The sequence below is a fragment of the Pieris brassicae genome, chromosome 2 (assembly GCF_905147105.1).
Source record: "Pieris brassicae chromosome 2, ilPieBrab1.1, whole genome shotgun sequence".
Taxonomy (NCBI): Eukaryota; Metazoa; Arthropoda; class Insecta; order Lepidoptera; family Pieridae; genus Pieris; species Pieris brassicae.
In genome coordinates this window covers 7,028,183-7,051,234 of record NC_059666.1, presented here as the reverse complement: position 1 = coordinate 7,051,234, position 23,052 = coordinate 7,028,183, and the positions used below count along the sequence as shown (strand labels likewise).

Sequence of the window (23,052 nt, the reverse complement as noted above, 5' to 3'; positions counted from 1 at the left end):
TCACTTAGTACTCCAGAAGTCCTGGATTAGCAGTATAATTGTTGGAAATTCTTTAAAAAACATTAGAAAGGGCTGGTATTTGATGGAATTCAATCGTCTTTTCTGAATCTTTTATGATTGCTAAATGTAAACAAATAACATAAAATAAATCTTTTCAGGTCTGGGCCTCAGATTTATATATGTGTTTCATGATCATGAAAATCTAATAGGCAAGTAGATAATCAGCCGCCTGCGCCTGACACACATCTATTATTAGGGTCTAAGGCATGCTGGTTTCCTCACGATGTTTTCCTTAACCTTTCGAGCGAATGTTAAATGCGGACATAGAAAAGAAATCCATTTGTGCCCACGCTAATTAGCAACTGCTAATTTATAATGTTAATCTTTGAAATAAAACACTTTTTAACCGGATTGAAGCTATGTATTATTAAAAACTTTGAATTATTTACATAATTTTAAATTTAAATTTTTCCGACGTTTCGCGTACTTTACAGCGTGCGTAGTCACGGTGACAATACATAGCTTCAATCCGGTTAAAAGGGTTTTCTTTCTATGTGTAAAAGCTATGTTAACAAAAGACAATACTATGTTAATCTTTACCAAACTATCATAACAAATACGTTACAAAAATCGTTTAAAACCTACACGGAACAGTAGTTCTGTTTTATAGCAATGAAATGGTAATTTAACCTATCCACTGTTTGGCCTCCAACCTCACCCACGCGCTGATGGATCGAGACTGTCGTGACATCTCGCGACAATACATTACTAATAATAATAAGTCAAATCAGCAACTGTTAATATAAATGTAAATTGTAGGGTCGGATGTTAAAACAATTAAACAAAAAAAATTGTCGGTAAAATCTAAAAAATCAGGATAACATTAAATCCATGTTGTTATGTTTAAAATTACACGACCTCCGACGGAGTGAAGGCCTCCTCCAAATTCTTCCAGAAGTGTCCAAATTATTCCATCTTCCCAGGTTTCTGGTGAGGTGACTCATCTGTCATCGCAAACACGGGTACTGGCCCGTTTACACTTTAACTCTTATAAATATGTTATACTAATACATTTAGAACACGAATTAAATATAACATTTATTAAAGTTATATCTAAAAGTGTTTACAAAATTAAAAAGTCAATAACAGTTTATTACACTAAGGAAATTAAATTACGGAACTAATAAGGAAATTAGACATTAGACTAGGTCTGTTATAGATACCTAGGTTAGCAAATTAGGCATTCATAGCTAAATTCATTTTTAAATTACGTATTTCATTCGACGTTTGACATTTAGTAAAATTTGAAATAGGTTCAAAGCATTGTAGATATTCGTGGCTGAAGGTTTATTCGAATTTATTATTGTATATTTCATTCATTATTAAGCAGTGTTGGCCTAGAGGCTTCAGCTTGCGACTTTAATCCCTGAGGTCATAGGTTCGATCCCCGGCTGGTTACCAAGGACTTTCTTTGTATGTGCGCATTTAACATTCGCTTGAACGGTGAAAGAAAAGTCTACGGTGTCTGTTTAGTACAGGAAGCTGATCGACTCGCCTACTAGATTGACAAATGATCATGAAACAGGTACAGACATCTGAGGCCCAGACCTAAAAAGGTTGTAGCGCAACTGAGTTATCTAATCATAATTTATTAATATAAAACGTATATAGGTAATAAGTATTATATTTGTATTATAGGTGTCTTCAAATACTACTGCTAACAAAAAGCCTCATTTATAAACTATATACATATATTGCTAGCTATAGGTTTTCTATTTATGTATGTATAACAAAGGACGACGAATTGTTAGTACTAAAAAAATCGGTTACTTCGAAGTCGCTTTATTAAAACCTATTACTCTATGACTATTAGTCACGAATTTATTTATAAAAAACAAATACAGTCAAATCCACTCGTAAGTCTTTCGTCTCTTTCTATCAAATTATGTTAACGCTGTGATAAAAAGGGATATGTGTACTTCATTTAAACGGAGCAATTTACTTTTTTATGGCTAAAGGGGTAATACAAGTGAATAACTATATCGTATCGTATGTACATTTTGATCAATTATATCTGCCATAACAAGATAAGTCGATAATAATATTTTTACTTCGATATGTTAATAGCAGAAATAAATTTACATTTAAGACAAAATAAATATGTAATAAATATGGCGGATGATTTACGGCAACATTGACATTGACTGCGCCGGCGCACGACGCCATCTTGTTTAATTTAATGTGAACAAAAATAAAAAATAAATCCTTATTGATGATCAGTAATAAAGCAATTCAAGGATTTGGTATACAAATTTACAAAATCACATTTGGGAGCTTAGATGAATGATTGTGCATCCCTAGGAATGTCTGTTTTAAGTATATTATGGCAAATAAATCCTCCTTAGCCAAACCGTCATTATTAGGTCGCCGGGAATAAAACCCATGACATCCAGACATTATGACCATAGACGATTCAAAACCTTAGAACTTCAATCAATTGTGGAACAAAAAAGTTTAAAATGTATAATTATTTTATTTGCCTGTATTCTTGCTTTGTATGACTTTCATGATTGCGGTTCAATAAAAAAAAATGCCTACTTAAGGAAACTTAGGCCTAATAAAACAAAAAAATAAGTATCAAAATACGTTTTGGTTAACAAAATATATTGAATACGGACCCGACAGACGTTGTCCTGTCTTAACTATGAATATTGATTTCGAATTGGTATAATTAACTAAAAATGCTTTATGACAACATTCTTTGTTTCTTTTTCTGGCGCGTATATAAATAGTTTTGTTGGTATTCCAACATGGGAACAGGCCATGTGAAAAACATGGATTTCAAGATTAATGCCACAAACAATTAGCGACTGTTATTATTTTATATATATTTTATCAATATAATTACTCCGTTCGAATCTCGATCTTATTTTTTTCTTTCATAAGAACCTTCTCCGACAATAAGACTACAAAAAAAGAATTAGCGAAATCGTTCCAGCCGTAAATAGATATACAGGAAAATACGTATCCCGTGCCGTGTTTTAAGTAAACAAATTAAAAATTCTCTAATTTTACAATTAATTTAAGAGTACCGTATTATGATGGATTTCTATATAGACCCTTAAAAGAAAATTCAGAATAACTTTTTTCTCCAAGCCATTAGACCTTTAAAAGAAAATTCAGAATACCTTTTTTCTCCAAGCCAATTTAGATAGATATATAGAAATGATTCAAACATTGACATTAATTAAAAGTAATATTTCCTATTGCGTTTCATTTCTAGTTCTATCTAGAGCTTTTAATAGGCTAAATTCAAAATATAGGTTAAAATATACGATAAAAGCATTACTTTCGCTTTTCCATAGATAATTAATGAATTATTTTATATATTAATAAAAAGTACCTACTAATCAATACCATCAACCTACAACCATACCTATTTAGAAATATTCATTAAATAATTATTTGAAAAGCATAGGATAGATATTTTTTGCATTTTAGGGTGTACGGTGAAAAAAAAATTGATAATTAAATTCTCAGCTATAATTCATAGACAGGAAACGGTCTATTACCATATAATGACTCAATTTTAAAGGCTTTTAAGTAAAAACACTCGTAGCCGTATCTATTTCTAAATAACTATGGAAAAGCAGAAGTACTCATGAATATTAAACTAATAATGTTAATTTACAAAAAATCTTGAACTTAATTCTTAAACTCTGTTTGCGTTCTATCTCGCTCTAACCCCCTCCCATCTTACACCACCCGCACCCCTCACCCCGCCGGCATTCAGCGCATCGCACTACAACTAAAGATGGCGGAGTTTATTTTACATTATTTAAATCTTAAACTTCATTTTAATCAATCATAGGGGTAAAAATAGAGTATGGGAGAGACATAATGTATGCTTACTAAGACAAAATACTCAGAAATCTAAAGTTAAAGGCGACGGATCTATTTGAATTGCCAAATAATAGGTAGGTATGTTACTAGGCTATTTTTGAAAAATGGAATCCAAAGATTCTCATATTAGATATTTTCTTATATAATTTTTAGTGAATTTTTGGGTATAATTCATAAATACATAATATTATAGGTTGGAACATTTACATATTAACTAAATTGTTCAACATTTTAAGCATTTTAAATATTATAATGATTTTATGTAAATTTATATAATCATAAGGACGTTAAAATAACCTGAAATATGTAAATTTTATATAAAAATTGATAAGGAAAGCTTTCGATTATTTTAACAAAATAGAATATTAATTTACATTATTTAATTTTATATTAACTAATTGTTTATTAATTAATTGTTCAACTCTATTAAATTTTGAACTAGAACTGAGGACAATCTAATCAGATATGTTTATACATTATTTAGATGCCTGTAACAACTGTTTTACCTAAAGCCTTTTAGTATATTTATATGAATTTAGTATATTTATATGATTTTATTATACACTTCTTCTCATACAGGTTAACAATATTATTAATTTTTAAAACAAAACTTAAATTGTTTACTGTTTTCGCGAATTCCCGACGCAAAGCGAGGCACACGCGCGATTTGATGTCTTGTCTGATAGCCACTGACTCGAAAATCGAAAACTATTTTATAACTCTACTCAGTAGTTTAAAGTCTACAACCAACTTTCGTTAAAAAGTTAAAGTACAACTTTATCATGCTTATTTATAGGTTAATTATTCGTGTATGACAACACAGGTAGTGTTGTAAAGCGATGACGGTTGCAGTTTTAATTTTCGCATTCACGTAATAGTGTTCGTATGTAAAATAAAAGTTATTGTAATTTATTGTAATATTTAACTAACTCAAATACAATAGTTAAACATTCATAAAACTACTTCTTACCTTCAAATGAAAATTCCTCTTCCAATATTTTACCAGTGTACAGGTTTACACCTAAGTAAACTAAACCTTTGTTTTCCAACTCTTATTTGTTTTTAACATACGTGACTTCGTCAGACGTCGTTTCGATCCGTCAATAGGTATTTGAACAGGTGTATCAGTTAACACAACACTAAGCACTGAATATCTTGAACACTTTACGAAAACACGTGTGAATGTTTACGCGATTTGAAAATTTTCGGAGCGCAACGCCATAGAGCGATCGGTCGGCGCGCCGCGGCGGGAGTGACGCGCGGAGCAGCTTTGCAAAGACAGCGCTGGCAGCGCTGCGGCCGACAAGGGAACTAGCGCACTCAATCACACGTCCCAACTTGATAAGATGCACTCTTTTTGCATAGCGCTTTACGTTTTTTAAAGCGCTGCGGGCGCTATTACAATTTCCTCACGTTTCAAATTTTGGTTAAGTATGGTTTTTTTGCTGAAATTTGAATTTAGAATGATTCAAAAAAATTTGGGCATATTTAATAACTAATGACTAAGCTTCAGTGAAGCGTACAGGCACAGGTAAAGGCTCTAGGAAATTTATAAAATAGTTGTGTAAAAGCTTATTATACATTAGTTCTGTATACAATATATAGTATAGACTAAAAATTCAATGTTTAATAATATAAATATTTAAAATAGTTTAATTAAACATTTTAGAAAATTGCAAACCACATGACAATTCAATCGTGTCATTGACAAGTTGTAAGTCAGAAGGTTCACGTGAGGGGTGACCTTGCATTGCGTGCATGTATCGCCGTCTCGCTCGCACCGGGGCGTGGCTTGGCGCCGCCCCCCGCCCACCGCACCGCCCTTGCTCCTTTTTTTCCCGCGTAACTCACACGTAGTGATTACCGCTGTGCCTACGTTTTGTTTGCAAATTCGCGATTATTGCACTACTTATCGCAGTTAATTAACGATAATTAACATCTTAAATATATTAAGTTTACTAATTTGTGGGGTGAATATATAAGAGAGTGCAGATTATAGATAGGTATTAAAACCATACTTTTTATACTAGTCTAGCCAACAAAATTTTACTAAAATATTCGAATTTAACAGTGTCGTCCATTAAATTTAAAGAATTTATTGGACTGATTGGATTATAATTACGTAGAAATCATAATAATTTTGTTAAAGTGAGTTATAATCATAGTCTATATTATCATAAAGATTTAAAAAAATAACTTTAACCTTGAAGATAACACGTCATTTATCCAACATGCAAATACACAGGTCATTAACCCAACCATGTGACCTGTCAACGACGAAGTTGCAATCACCATAATATTAAGTATTTTATTAGTTGATTTTATAAAGAATCAATTAGTACTAAGTAGATCAATATACGACACAATATACTAAAGAGAATTAACATTTTTAACGGCCAAAGAGTCCTTAAGAATTAGTACTAATAGAAAGATAATTGTATAAAGAACTCATAATATTACAAATTGTTGAATGCAATTTGATTGTTTTTTTATATAATTAAACATTATTTGCGTATCGAGCTATCTCTACTATTAAGAGAGAGTATTAAACAATGTCACTAGGTATGTCGAGCAGCCTATTAACCGACATTTGTATGAAAAATAACAATTTCTAAACCCAAAAATATTCTTGTGAAGTTTTTTTCTAAAAAATGAGCCAGTGTTGGCCTAGTGGCTTCGGCGTGCAACTGGCATACCTGAGGTCATAGGTGCGATCCCCGGCTGTGCACCAATGGACTTTCTTTCAATGTCTGCATTTAACATTCGCTCGAATAGTGACGGAAAACAACGTGAGGAAACTGAAATGCCTTAGACCCTAAAGGTCGACAGTAAGCGTCACTCACAGGAGGCTGATCACTTACTTTCCTATTAGATTAACAAACTAGCATGAAACAGGTACAGAAATCTGAAGCCCAGACCTAAAAGGGTAAAAAAAAATACAACAATACAATTTGGTCATCTTTCGCTGTAGCAAAAAAATTCATTATCTGTGAATTAGGTATAATCTGTGGTCATAAAGTGTGTAATTTCGCGGTGTTTCTGCGTCTGTCATCACGCAGAGTCGCTTTATGGCACTAAATTATACGAACAGGAGTGAGCTCCCACTAAATTAGGTTAGATGATGTTTTATAAGTAGATTTTATTGGGTTCATGTGATTATACCTCTAATAAAACAATATTGTTTCAGATTTCGTGATCCTATTATCAATATATGACATATCTTCATGGTGTTGCCAACTTTACTAGAAATCATCAGATTTAGAAACCTTTATTTAACTTGAGTAGAAATCGAAATCTATAAACTTTATCTTCACGTCACCTCCAACCAAGACGGTGATAAAAAATTGTTTTATTGACGCATTATAGCACAGATTATGTACAGGCCTAGATCTAATGTATCAATGTCACAGAATCTAATCTCTCAACCGAAGCATGTTATTAAAAATGAAAATTTTAGACGACAAAGTACGTTGTACGTTATCGATAAGTGAATATTATTATATTTATACCAATTCCTTATTTAAAGAACATGAGGACTTGACAGGGTACCGATTTTGTTCATTTGTTTTTTATAGAACAGGGGCCACACAGGCACGAGGCTCACCTGATGTTAAGTGATATTTAAACCGCCGCTCATGAAACTACTCAATGCTGGAGTGCTCGCGAGTGCGTTGCCGGCCTTTTAAGAATTGGTACGCTCTTTTCTTGAAGGACCACAATTCGTGAATTTGTGGAGCTCTGGACTATTACGGGAAAATCCCTAATAGATACACACTCGAAAAACTACACTGACCAAAAACAAGCGATGGGAATTCCCCGTTCCGTTTGATAGATAGACATTCAAAATTGTAGATATTTTTTTTATTCAAATTAACCACCATTGTTTTCAGTAAGGACTGGTATCCTAGGATCCTTTGTGTACTGGGGCCCTGGACTGCAGCCCAAAAAGTCCTATAGTAGACCCCAGCTCTTATCCGTCAGAAATAAATGTTACCGCGGATAACGTCATACATTTATCTGTCGGTATTTTTGACAGTCTTAGAAAGACTGAGTCTGTAAGGAGGTTCTAATAGAGTTTAAGGATTTAGCATTGCGCTATTAATTTCAATAAATACCCATTCATTTACGTTGTCAGAAAAGTAGTTTTGTCGTACACAGGTCAGCAGAGTTGGATGTTGGTCGAGTTCTATAGAAATGACAGGCTCTCGATAAACACGACTCCCGAGTTGCAGGAAGCGTCGGAAGTGGCCTCACAACTATTAGCTTGTATCTGTTATCACAAGTAACCTTTAAAAACACCGACTTTTTCATATCAGCGCGATTATTATAATCATTTGCCTTTTATAAGTAGTATGAAAATAAGGTTGCAATTTTTATTTTATTTATTTTTCTTTTTGTATATTAATGTACTTATGTTGTCTGTTTCATATATATATATAAGATAAACAATATATATATATATATATATATATATATATATATATATATATATATATATATATATATATATATATATATATATATTGTTTATCTATGTTATCATTTGGCTTTGTACATCCCATTCTTAAGATATACCATAGGAAACCGTTCCGCTACTCAACTTCAAAATTGTTCAAAGAAACAAAGCTTTTAACTGTTAGACAATTATACTAAGAGCAATATGCAGACTTCTTTTAAAACAAACACCAGACACACCACATCAAACACAACGCACTTTCTTCGCACAACGCTTTCTCTCCTTCCGAGGCCCTTTCATCTTATACACTTCCTTTAAAAAACTACTTAAAAACTCACACTACATACACTTACTAAAAATCTCAAAGAATATCTTGTCAACCTGTCCTATGCTGATATAGAAAATATTCTTATTGTGCAAAAAAAGTATAAATATAAATGTGTGTTATGTAGAATTCATAAACGTAAATACAGTTTATATGTTAAAAGGAGAGAGACTGACTGCCCACAACACAAGAAATCCTAGTGGGGGGGGCTAGTGCTCTTCAAAGGCCGGCAACGCAATTTCGAGACCTCTGGCATTGAGAGTGTCCATGGGCGGTATCACTTAACATCAGATGAGCCTCCTGATGCCTCCTCCCGTTTGCCCCTGTTTTATATTTAAAAAAACTTCACTTTACCTAAATATCCAGTATATTGTGTATAATAAACTTTTCTTTCTATATTGACTAAGTGTTTTGTTTTATAATATGCATGTTAGTCGTAACATTACTAATAAATAAATTATTTGTTGCTGATAGGACAAATGTTTATAGTCTGTGCGGATGGAGCGTTATAAAAACTAATGAAATTCTCTTCAATTTTTTCTCCAACTAGTTAAAATGCTGCGTATAGGTAGTAATTTTATAGGGAATTTGTATGTTTTTTACTTTTAAGCAAACTCAAAAACGACGATTTCAATAGTAATTCCATCATTAGAATGCTGCATAACTTATTTAATTTCAAGAAAATTTTAAATGTATTTAATTCCAAGAAAATTACATAAAAAAATGTTCAGCCGCTCGAAGCCCGTACAGGCTAGGGTAACTATGAAACATATTTCAGTCAGTTTGTACTAAAGTCATGACCATGAATAATGTAAATAAAATATATGTTTTAAAATACAAGGAGGCATTGCAATTATCATTATAAATTTCTATACCTCAAATGAATTTCATATTAGGGTTGACATTTTTGTTTATATGTTTTAAAGTGTAAGAACAAATCTTATTTTAAGCTAAAGATAAAGTTGAGAATGAGATTAGATGTGGTCGTTAGGTGCGCGGGCGCAGCGGAGTATGGACACATTGATCGCTCCCTTATTGGATTAATTTATGGTAATATGTTCGGATCGCGATAGCACCGAGTTACGATTAAACAGTTTTTATGTAAATTCCGCCATCTTTGTTTGTTGGCACGTGTGTGGTCAAAATCATAAGAAATAATTTTAAAGTATTTCATGACGAACCACTCCAGTAGGGCATGGCAGATATATTTCTAAGTCGGTTTCACAGATGTATAATAATTTAGTTTAGTCGGGAATAGAACCAAATTCCTCTCATACACTGACCAAGTCGCTAAATAAATTATGAATTACATTTCGTTAACAGTTAAATAAATTTAACAAGAACTCTAATTAAAAGACTGAGCAAGGTAGAAGCTCAAAATAGAACATAATCGAAGGTCACCGTGAACACTCTCTGTCCCATCCAGTGGAAATAGGTCATTAAGTGAGTTAGTTTTTGATATAAAGTTTATCAAGCTGTTAATTTATTGAAACTAAAGGTAAAAATCAAAAATTATCGAATAAATTGCAAATGCGTGTAACATTTGTTGTCCACTCTTTTCTATAACAAAACCAAGATCTACTTGTAATCTTGGCACTAAAGGACTCTACTGGTGCTGGAGGCGAATGCGTACCATACCGTGGACTGAGAAGCGCACCAATACGTTGATCCTGACCTATTGCTGGTGATTATATCATATACAATGCACAAAGGCGATGAGAAGTTGAATAAACTGATCGTGGATGGTAACACAGACTGCAAAAAGTCACATGGCCATGCACTAGCCAGATGAATTGATCCACTAAGACTCATAATCAAAACTGTTCTGTAATAAGAGAGGCGCTAGACAGAAGACAGGGCCCCTGGAAGCAGATTGTCCGCTCCAGATGTTTCCTTGCTAACCACAACGCTCAGACATAAGCGACTGAAGAGAGAAAGGGAAAGAACTCAACAATAAGTCGACTGCAATTATTTTTATCTTTTCTTTTATTGAACTTATACTTACATCAACACAAAATTGTTAAATATGAAATCGCTATCAATTTTTACTTAGACCACAATCCAAACCGATAATGTAATAAAATCAAACCGCAGTTATTCCGTATCAAGCCACTAAATGTTTTGTTTCTACTCATTTCTCGTGTTATAAAATGCCCCCTGCTATTTTTACACAACTTCTTTAAGACGTTATAATAATGTTATGTGTTATGACAATACTGTCGTTCATTTGTCATGTCAATTGTCAATTTTGAAAAGCGAAACATATCAACCATAGATATATAATCTCTAATTTAAAACAGATAGTAATCTGTGTGCTATTTGACTATTAAAAATATATGTTTTAAATTTCGTTTGCGTTTGACAATTAACTATTAAAAAATTCACGCCAGAAACTAGTATATAAAAAAAACGCACAGTTTCCAACGCGTACTCGTAATTGCAACAACTCGTGGCACTGTACACTGTACATCTATGACCAGTAAGGCAAGGCTACATTAATCCGGACCATCTCTTGTAACTGTATAAAGGGAAATTTCGATACATGGAGTAGTGTTCTCATCTTTGTGCGGCAGTTCCCCAGTACTAGCATTCCGCTTTATCGTATTCAACTAAGAGCGGTTCAAATGGACGACAACCATACCCTTTCTGAGCGGCTAGATACCTATCCATTAACATCAGATGCAACTCCTGCCCATTTGCCCCCGTTCTATGAAAAAAACATATACAAGTAAGTAATATTATTTGCTTAGTGGCAAAATCGTAAATAATGTTTATGGAAGATATATTAAAGCCTTCCTAAATTTATCACGCTTTACTCGGGTCTATCTAACTTTTGAAATGGATACAGACGTAACAGTGTACCATAACCAAAGAACATTATCTGTAACGAAAAACAACGGAATATGATCCGTTCTAGAAAAATATTCGAGAAGTTTCTCTAATAAACAACAGAGCACTCCGATAGCGGGCGAACGAGCCACATCGCAGCACATTTTATACAAACGATGACATAAATACTCATTTGCAAGAACAATATCCGATATTGAGTGAGGCCTGTCTTGCGAGCTGAGTACACGCTAGGCCACGAAATGTAGAACGAACTTTTCTACCAATTTGTATGATATATAACGATATCGATAATTCTTATATAAAAAGCCAAATAAGTCTCAAATGTTCTTTGTCACTTTTAACTTTAAGTAACAATACTGTCACAAAATATTTATTATTATTTGACTTGAGTATTATTAAGATATACGTTGTAGGTCTGTAGCTATATCTATTGAATAAATTAAATCACCTATTTATTTTGTATAACGCCTTCTAGTGGCATTAAAACACTGTGTGGGAATCTTATACGATAAACTATTATAGGTGGAACTAGCTCGAATCGGTAAGGAAAATATCGCATGATACAAAACTAGATAATAATTTAAAGCGTGCAATAAGGAGCTTGATAGAAAATCACTTTTCGTTAGTACTGTCCCACTAACGCCAAACCACTTTGCATGGGAAAATAATTCACGCTTTGTCAAGTGACGCATTTTCGTACAAAATTTATTTGGCGTTAGTGGGTCATGCCAGTCGAAAGATTTTGTCACAAGCATTGACTGTTTAATTGTTTTCTATGTGCGATAGAATGATACCGGAATTCATTCATTTATGCTATTTGGAACTATTGTAAATTAAAAAAATACCTGGTTATCAATTCGATACCTTCTCATTCGGTTTCTATGTTATATGATTAACAGGTGAATTATTGATCTTACAAGACTCGAATTCAACATTGTTAGAGTTACATACAGTATTTACAATATTCTTAACCTACTTTGTAATAATAATAATTATTAAAAAATGTTAAAGGGAAAATTGGAACAAATTTAAAATGTTTGGTTCCTGTGGCAGTGTACCGTAAATGCTGGTAGCATTACGCAGTATTGCGATACTTTATAAATAATAACTAAACCATGAACTTAAGAAATATTGCACTAACATATCCTATGTTGTAAAATGATAGAGTGAAATTTATGCATTTCCCTTATAGTTATAATAAACGCACTTTTTCAATCGCGTGTGTATATGATATTAATTTTTATATTATCTAGGTTCATGATGCTAATCTGTTGCTTATTAAACTTGATATGGCGTGACTTAAACACATCTTCAGACAAATTGTATGTTTTTATAGATTGCAATTTTATTAAAACTGCGACTGTCAATAGTATAGTTTTAATAGTATATATATATATATATATATATATATATATATATATAGTTTCAATAGCAAAGGAGCGTACGGGAAACGCAGCCCATGTACGCACATGTGGGTGCGTTGAAAGTTTTTAAACGTTTAAATACTGCCTATACATACGTAAGCTTTTTTCACCAAATTTTGGATTGGATATGAAAGTATGATTTTGGATTCCACTTAAATTTGTTTGATTTTTCCCAAATTTCTTGGAAACTAAAAATCATATCAACTTTTTGTTTATTTTATATAATTCATTGCCATACAAATTCGTTTAAAGTGGGTCATACGTGTCGAAAAGTAACTTTGTCTAAAGCACTAATAATATTTTCTTGCGTCTCTTTCATTTAGGATTTCTGCATTGGTTATTCTACCGCATTCTATTTACTATGGCAGAAAAAAATATCACCTCGACGACCGGTGTTCCTCAACTCAAAGAAGCAGTCCATGTCGTCATGTCAAAACGTCATCGGTGTCACTGTCGCTATTGAAAGTTACATAGCAAGAAGCTCTATCACAAATGATCAACGAATTTAGCCACAAAGAGCAAGAACGGTTCCATCCTCACCTGGAATACAGACAATTATCACCCAGTGCAATGACCGTTTAACATTATTGAGCGTGTAGTGTAAAAGTAAATTCATGTTTATTCACCGGTCCAACCCTCAAACGATATATTTATCGGTAACGTGTACTTCGGCCCCCTTCGCCTCTCGCCATCCATCTTACACTTTACAACACTATGCAGATTACTGTTATGCTAAGACTATGTTATAACAGTTTATCAATGCTTCCGATTGAACGGTTCTACGTGAGTTGTAAATTCTTGAATGAGGTTAAACTATTTTTAGAAAGCTTTCCATTGTGCTATTACTACCTAGTAAATGAATAAATAAGCTTTCAAAGAACGTTTAGATTTTTTTAAGGCAAATAGAGGCTCACCTGATGGTAAGTGATACCGCCCATGGGCATTCTCAGTGCTAAGGGCTCGCGAGTATGTTGCCGGCCTTTTAAGAATTTGTACGCCCTTATTTGAAGTAAGTCGAATTCGTTCGGAAACACTTCAATGGAACTGCTGTAAATAACGATCAGTCACGGAACGACTAACGTATTTTATTCTGCCTTGACGTCCTAGGAGGAGATTCAGCTGCAGGTAGTAATCTGAACAACTGCCCTGAGCAATCTCCATGTTAAAAGCGGTAGAAGATGCATATGCAGAAGACAAATAAAATATTTTTATTTTAAATGATAACGCTCACGATTTGACACGTGAACATTTTCATACAAATTCGTTTGACGTTAGTGGGTCACGCCTGTTGAAAAGTGATTTTGTCTCGAGCCTTTCTGATTTTGTTTTTATTAAAATAGTTATAGCAATTATCTATGTGTTACGCTAATCAAAGATATGCACATGATACCGTAGTTCGCACGGTAATCAGGAGAGCATCAGTCCCTAGTGATCAATCTCTGCAAACCGCTGCCTATTCATTACCACACGCACCTCAGAACTAATGGATAGGGCTTCTCACCTTATAATTGGCTGATAGATTGCCTAATTCATAAGATAATTTATTACTTTCATATATGATTGGCGTATTGTTCTTAGAATTATTACTAGAATTGAGGGGATTTACTGTTCTCTGTTTGTACGGGCCGCTCAAAAAGGCCAGTCATGACAGCCCATGATCTATTTTTAGTGGGTGCGTTGCCGGCCTTTGAGGGAGAAGCATACTCTAACTTTGAATAGTTTGAGGTCGTATCTCTCAGGGAAGACCACCACCGAGAGTCGATTCCACAGTTTGCTAGTTCGCAAAAGAAAATGCCTTCTGTAATGGACTGTGGAAGACTTTCAGCCATCAAGGTGATGGCTGATCATCCCTTTACATATTTAAAACTTTGCATAGATAAAAATATAGGTTTAAGCCATTTTAAGCCAGCATCACAACTATAATTCCCATCATATAATTTTTATTGTGGATTAAATAACGCGCTTTAAATAAATAAAAAATCTTAGTAAAAAACTCTATAATAATTTGCCATATCCAATTGTTTGTATGTAGGTGCGCATATTGATCATGCGCGATGCGCTTCCGTGTAAACGCCGCGATAGCACCGCAGGTGTGGCCTAACGGTCACTACACTCCATGTCAATCTCTTACCAGCACTAATAGCGCAAATATAATCTTTGGTGTTTGGTGCTGAAACTTATCTATGATCATAAATTCTAAATAAAACAATTTTTAAATTTCGATTTCTTTTAAACTCACGTTTCATTTCGAATTATTTTTGTGTCGTTTTTGAATGTTGAATTGTTTTAATACTATTTTTGAATTTCGAATTGATTTAATTTAGAATTGTAATTTAATCATTCCACAGTTTGTATAAGATTCCCTAGATCACCTATTCTGCAATGTTCTGATCTTTACGCGAACTTCATTATCACTACACTACTTTACGATGAAAGCGTGGTACAGATGGCGCTAAAACATTTGGTCCTGACCTTACATATGATCAATTTTCTTCTAGACAAGGAACCTTGTCTGGCCTTCGACTTTTGAGTTCAAAATTTAAACCAAACAAAGCGAGAGATTTAAACGCAGGTCCTCAAACTAAGAGTTGTCCGTAAGTACATTTAATTTATTTTTTGTTTAAACATAGGCACTTAAGAGGAACAGAAAGGTAATCTAGTGCCCAAGTTACAATTTACGCAAAAGAGGAAGAAAATTTAGAATGACCACCTATGGCATAGAGTGGCAGAGTGTAGACAGAAATGGCGGTATTTGGAGAAGTCCTTTGCCAAAATGGGCACATACCTAGGAATGAAAGAGATAACAGAAATATAAATGTTAATTGTCTGAAATAAAATGGATGAAATAATAATTGAACCGCCCCTTTATTATTAAGACATACAATTAAATTATTTTATGACATAAATAGTGTTTTTTACATTCTCCAGTAAATGTTTACTTACTTTAGTGGTTTAATAATTGTAATCCGCAGTTCAAAGCCGCCTGACCTTATGTCCATCAGACCACCACCTGAACGTGGCCACCTGACTGACGGACCACACGTGTAGGTACTAGATACTTTACAATAGATAGATTTAATTTATTCCCTACTTCTATATAGTTCCAAAGACCGAATGATACACCTTCATCTCTTTTGTCCCATGAAATTTCACTGTTCAAAGACATATGTCGGAGACAAGTGGTGGTACGGAAACAGCTGCCCACGGAACTATTTCCTCAAGAACAGAGTGTACCAATCCTTAAAAGGCCGGCAACGCATGCAAACCTTCTTTTGGCACTTATTATAAAAACAACATAGTCGGTCAACCACACCGACCAAACCCACCACAACCACCGAAACCTATTTGGTCCATTCTTCTATATATATAATATATACCGGAAGTAACGCAAAATAAACCAATAAAAATAATTAATAATTCTACAATAAACGACTTCCTGTTTTACATAGATGCCACTATCAATAAAAAATTGCAATTATACGCTACTTCTGTATAAACTACATTATCCATTATAAAAACAAATGAGCATAAATATAGCAAAAAGCCCGTTAGTCTCACATCACTATTCAGCTGTGGGAGCTCAATCACTGTCGGACGCAGTCAGGTGAAACCACTATATTCTCACGGAATGTATGTAAGCAATGTGTGGGCGATTCTCACCTGAGCAGGCGCAAATAACACCGCGTATGAAAAGGTGTTCGACCAAAAATCTATCTTCCCTAATGAAACAGAGGCCCATGCCTCCTTCTTTATAGCATAGGTAGCAAAACAAGCCTACTGGATAGCCATAAAAGGCAATGAAAGTCCATTTTAGTGGGTGGAAACCTATTTGAGATAGGAGTAAGCTCCCTCTTTAAATAATTGGAAAACATATTTAAACGTGAAGATATCCACTTTTCCAGATTCCAGAAATTGCCTAGTGAAGTGTACTGTTGCATTCCAGCCAACAAGGTCGAAAATCCATTTCCTATATAGGGTTCATCGAATAAAATAAATCGTAAATAAAATTAAAAAAAATCGCACATACACATTTGTCTTTCGAAACACCTTGTTTAGTTATATAGAAAATGATATTAATGGAACGATATAAATTACATTAAGTTAATTCTCTATTATGCATGCATGATTTATATATAATTATTTTTACACATTTAGCCGGACGAGACAGGCAGGTGGTAGTCCTAATAGGGACTAAAACAGTCTTAAACATTCAAATTAGTGTGTAACCGTCAACTATTATAATGAGCTTACATTGTTTAATTTTATTAAGTTCATGCACGTACTATTCACCTGGACACGAAAACATACGAAGATATACGGTCAGAGGAAACATACACGCAAAAAATTATACAAATATACTACGCAAGTCCACAGATTAAACAATAAATCGTCAAATGTCTAGTAGTCTGTGCGTAAAGCCAAGTGTTGCTGACAACACTAGAACGTCAGCGTCAGTAATCATCTTGCTTATTGGAAATTCCATCTCATAGCTTATCCTTCTTAGGCAATTCATTTAGGATCTCCGCCTTTAAGTTGTGGAATAGTCTGCCCGACTCCATACGATTAGCTTCCTCCCTAACATCTATTAAAACTCTTCTGCATAAACATTTCTTAACCATATCCTAACCTGATCATTCGTGACTTTTGTAATTATTGTATTTTCTTTTCTTTTGTACCGCCAATGATGAATCCATGGGATTAGCGTTTTAGTTTGTTTTATGAATATTTTTTTGCTTAGATCAAGGTTCTATAATTTAGTTTTATAAGATTTTGTTATACACTCTTACACTTTACCCATCACATTTTTTTTTTAGTTTTTTTCCCTTACTAGGATTGCGCTTGTTAGCGATAAGGCCGCCAATTGCATCCCTTATAATTTTATGTATTATATTATTTGTTTTTTTTTTCTATAAATGTAACAATGTGTGAATGATACCTAAGATATATTTATAAAATGCCATGACTGCCATGCCGGTTCTCTATCGGTACCATACCTCGGTTATAAAGTTTGTATTATATGGGACTTCAAGCATAATGGTTTCTGAAGCGTAAAGTATAATTGTTAAGCAAGCAATCTCTACAGGCAAACATAGTAGCTAAAAATCGCGTCTTGTTTTAAACATAATCCTCGGGTTAAGTTGGTTAATATGGCAAAATTTTAGCCTAATATAGGATCAAATATCTAGTATTCATAGAAATTAAAGTAGACAAATTGCGCCGACCACTGATGTGTCTCTTTTTATTACAACTTAAACACAACTTTAGAGAAGAATACGAAAGAGTTTAGTTATTGCTTGATATAGTTTACAGTACATTGGTATTGATTTAAGATACAATTCATAAGACTCTTATCTTCAGAGGCATTTATCAGTCATTATAAAATCAATCAAGCGTTGTAATACAGTATCACACTCGACTATTATTTAGTGCTCTCCTGCGCAAGTAATTATAGCCCTTTAATTGGATAACGCGAGGCCTGCAATAATCGATCCATACAATTTCCTTTGAGAAATTTAATAATAAATTTTTGTTCTTTATCTCCTAATCGAGATGGTTTTGACTATTTCATAGATCATATTTATAGTTATTTGAGCTCTTCTTCGACTATTTGCCATTGACGATAACTACAGATCCAAGGAAAGTTTTTATATAATACACATGTATGAATGCTTGTAATATTATTTTCAAAATTAATTTGTTGTATAAATATCTAATTATCATAATGTATACGTAATCGAAGCGAAATGCAAATAATTAACCTTTTTAACATTAAAAACGAAGTATACATATACGGATGTCTATCAATATGGAACTAGTCATTTAGACTACATAATGTGTTAAAACTACGAAGCGCATTTAACACTTTCAATCTCTTTAAAGAAGTATTAAAATTACATAACTAGAGAAAGCAAACTGTAAAAAAAGTTAGCTCTCATTGGTTTATCGACTAGACATTTATCTAAATATACGTTTTGAGTGCTTTATAGCAGTATTAGTGAGGGAGACACTTTAGGTCCAAAACAAATCGCCGCATGTCAAAATAATAGTATTGGATTTGACACGCTGAAGTCATTCTTAAAGGTAAGTCTGAAGTCTGAATCAGGCCTTCAATAAAAATTATGTGTGATTTTATAGTTTTTTTCCCCCTTTCTTGGCCTGCACGGTTTGTGCGTCAGCCATGCAAATAAGTTAGGAAGTGTATTATTAGATTTATTTTATTGGTTTGGAAATTGGATCGGAATTTTGAAAAGGATCAGACAACTTAGGTATATAATATGTACATAAATGATTATAATTCTATATTGTTATGAAAAATGAAACTGGCTAAAATTCTATATACATCAATATTTATATTAGATAGAAGGATACAGATTAAAGTAGGAAAAGGAATTTTAATGGACAAAAGCGAGGAAATAAAAGCTGAACGGTCATGTTGAGGACAGGCAAAGAATATATGATTAAAATCCCCAACGTCATTGCCACAGTGACATATATCGTTAGGTGATTTTATAGTTAATTCTTAAAAATAATGAAATCAGTATAGAGCATGTTGAGGATCGTGGCGTTAATAAGTGTCGGCGGTGTTGCAATAAATAAGGGCCCGGTCATAAACACGACGCGTCGAACCGTCATCTGATACCGCGGTCTTACCTCCGTCACGTTCCCATTCTCCTACGGGAACTTAAAAATACATACAGTAACTATGAAAAATAAAATATGTTAAAAAGGAGGTAAAAACTTCAAGACCAAGGAAAGGTAATACAACTGTTATATGTCATAGATAATTCAAGTAACACATAAAACAGTTAATCTATTTTATGATTCCAGAATGTGCGAATCTGATCCATGAAGTGGTAGTGTCGAATTACCACTGGGAACCAATAAAGTTTCTGCCTATCATAATATCGCAAGGAAATCGGCAAATGCCTGAGACCCATAAAGTCAATGGCGTGTGTCACATATTTGTCTATTGGAATCAAATGATTATGCAACAGAAACCCAGACCAGAGGCCCAGACCTAGAAGGTTGTATTCTTATAAGATTATACGTCAATTACTTACAATAACGAAATCGGTTAAAAGTTTTTAAAGTTAAATATAGCGTATTCACTTTAAGCGTGACTTTTACCCTGGGTGGTGGTTAAACTACCCATCACTGGCAGAGAACGTTCGTATAATGGAAACAAAGTACATAGCGTAGGTCTAGAGATAGCACGGTAATCGGTAGTCGTTAAGGTACTCCGCGGTTCTACTCGCCGCAGCCGACCCTCAACAATCAGATCTCATATAGTCTATTTTTGTTTAGAAGAGCGGAGAGCTTGATAATTTAAACGCAATATTCTATAATGAACGGAAAATATTATTACTTGACAGATGACGTTTTAGATCAGCTAGTTTAGTCGATTTATCTAAGGAACCGTGTAAAATAATTGATAAATAAAGTTGAGGTTAACCAAGAAATTGTTACATATAGAGTGTGTTTCTGGAGTAATATTATAAAGCTGAAGACTTTATTTGTCTGATTAATCATAAAAAATACTGTTTCAAGGTGTTAGACGAAAATTACATGCGCCGACGCAACGCGAGCAAAACCGCGGTGAACCAGTACAACATACTATACAATTATTGTAGTTATAAGTTTTCGTTTACGCTTTTAACCGTGCATAATTTTGCATTGATTTTTCCACTTGCTTAACCCCAAGACATATGACAGGAGCAATTATAAATTCAAAACTCAAAGGAAACGTTCTACTTCCGGTTCATTAGGCAGATGTTTTTAGTGATTAATCTTAGGACTTAATTCTCATAGACCTAGGCAACAGTCACGCGACCGATTCGATAATTAATATGCTAATTGCCCTCCCTACGTGAGAGGCATAACTATGTCATAGATTATGGGTATGTGTTAGATGTAACATATATTACGTACGTGATCTGTGCCTCTATGAGAGTAATGTTGCGAATAACTAAAGGCCTATATGTACAGCGTATACAATATTGAAAATATATTATTATACTTTTTATTGACGAAGGATAAATGTATCCAAATCAAAATCAGTTAGCAGAAACCAATTCCCTACAAAAATCATATAATCGTAACGTTTAACAACTAGTTTAAAATAATTTAAATAGGAAGGAACTCTTGTCACACTTACACTTTTAAGTCAATATCGAAAATGGTATTTTTTTAATGAACATACTATTCCATATACTATGTGTACCCTTCATCAAAACAATCGAAACACAGCTAGTTCGAAGTAATTTTACTTGCAGTTCAAATATTTGCACTTTAAGATAATACATAAAGATATATTTTTCATAAATTGATTATATTAAAATTTTCATATAATCTGTGCCAATTTGCGTGTGCGCGCGCAACAAAAAACGTCATAATTTACGATCTAACCCTGACGTTTGAGTGACAGGCTGCGCTAGTGAGCCGTGCAGTTGTAAATCGTGTTACACTACTATTTAATCCAGATATAAATAGAAACGTCTAAATATGGAAGAAAAATATTCATGTACGATACTGTCTGTCGAACACGAGTGATAGTATTTATCAGTCTGGAAGAATTATCACGATAATGCACGCAATTGTAATCTAGCGAGTAATACATTGTTAACACCTAGTTTAGCCTTTTCTTCTATTAAATTAAAAGGGTTATAGATATTAAATTAATGCATTTTTAATACCGTATTAATCAATATTATTATAAAGATTAATTATACTTTAAGATACGATAGTAAATTCTACTTCATAGGAATGAAAATTTAGAAAACGTAAAAAAATACCGAAAGCAAAAATTAATTTTAAAATTGGAATGTATTCAAAATACTCGGCGTGTTATCGACAGCACTGACAGGTGACGGACAGCGTCAGGATCAGCTGACTGGCTGTCAACTCGTCAAACTCTAAATTCGTGACAGTGACACGATATGGAGCTGTCACGCCGCTTCCAGCCAGCCTGACAAGCCGTTCCAATGAAATCCGCTCGCGAAATTCGGCAGTAAATTAGACATGTAAATGGAATATTTGTTTAGTGAATACATGGGCCTTAAGTATAAATGTCTATCCTTACTCTTATTTATCTGAATTCCCATCGATTTTTAAATAAGGAATTAATGAATAAGAACGGATTGAAAAGGATTGACACAAAGGCAATAGTAAATTACTATTCTACATATGAAGTCGGCTATTTTTGGTAACAGTTTCGCGTAAACTTTGATGAAAAATCTCTTCACTTAAGCTCATCTAATCCACCTTACTTGGCTGAAACTATATACTGTTAGACTTCTACAACGCCTTTATCAAATTCCTACGTCTAATTAGGATTCCTATTCGTGTAATAAGATCTACAGTGACAGGACGTGTGGGGAGATCTGGGGGGAGGGGGAAACGATGAATGTGCGAGCCTTAAGTGAATGAGAATAAAAGGAAAGGACAGTGTTGATGTAGATTTACGTGGCTGTGGACGCACGGTGCTCTACTGGGCCGATATAGAACAGGTGACTCGTTGAGTCGTGTTTCTAGTTTAATTGTTAATATTTATTTGTTTCAACACATCACACACTGACACTAAATTTGTAGTCCTTGTTTGAATTAAAGCACATAGAGCAGTTTTGGTCTAGTGGCTTCAGCTTGCGACTCTCATCCCTGAGGTTTTCGAACGCCGGCCGTGCAGTTATAGACTTTATGTCTATGTACGGCAATAACAAAAGTTCGTACGCTGAAATATAACGTAAGGAAATCGACATGTCTTCGATAGAAAGCTGATCGCCTCCTGATCGAGAAAAAACAAATGATCACGAAAAAGATACAAAAATCTGGAGCCCATATTTAAAAAAAGATTGTAGCGCCACTAGTTATCAATTATCTCTTCCAAACATTATTTTTTATTGTTTTAATTCAATATTTTTTTGAGATAATCCAGGCTATACAGGTCATTAATATATTCACATTTTAAAATTCAATTTAACTTACTATAACTAGAAAAATTAAAAACAATTCAAAAGGCTACTCCATAGGACGTGTTATGCCATTATTTGAGACAGGATCGCGGACTGCAGATAGCGCGGCGGCAGACATTTTTTGCT

At 33.7% G+C, this 23,052-nt stretch overlaps 1 protein-coding gene across 2 annotated transcripts in view; it reads right to left on the bottom strand.

Moving 5' to 3' along the window:
- LOC123720270 (protein tiptop-like) overlaps positions 1 to 5,136 on the bottom strand; it is a 197,120-nt gene extending 191,984 nt beyond the window's left edge. For both annotated transcript variants that reach the window (XM_045676812.1, XM_045676813.1), the window contains exon 1: positions 4,874 to 5,136. The gene's annotated coding sequence lies outside the window, so the exon portion shown is untranslated. The remainder of the gene's footprint in view (positions 1 to 4,873) is intronic.
- Between the last annotated feature and the right edge of the window lie 17,916 nt (positions 5,137 to 23,052).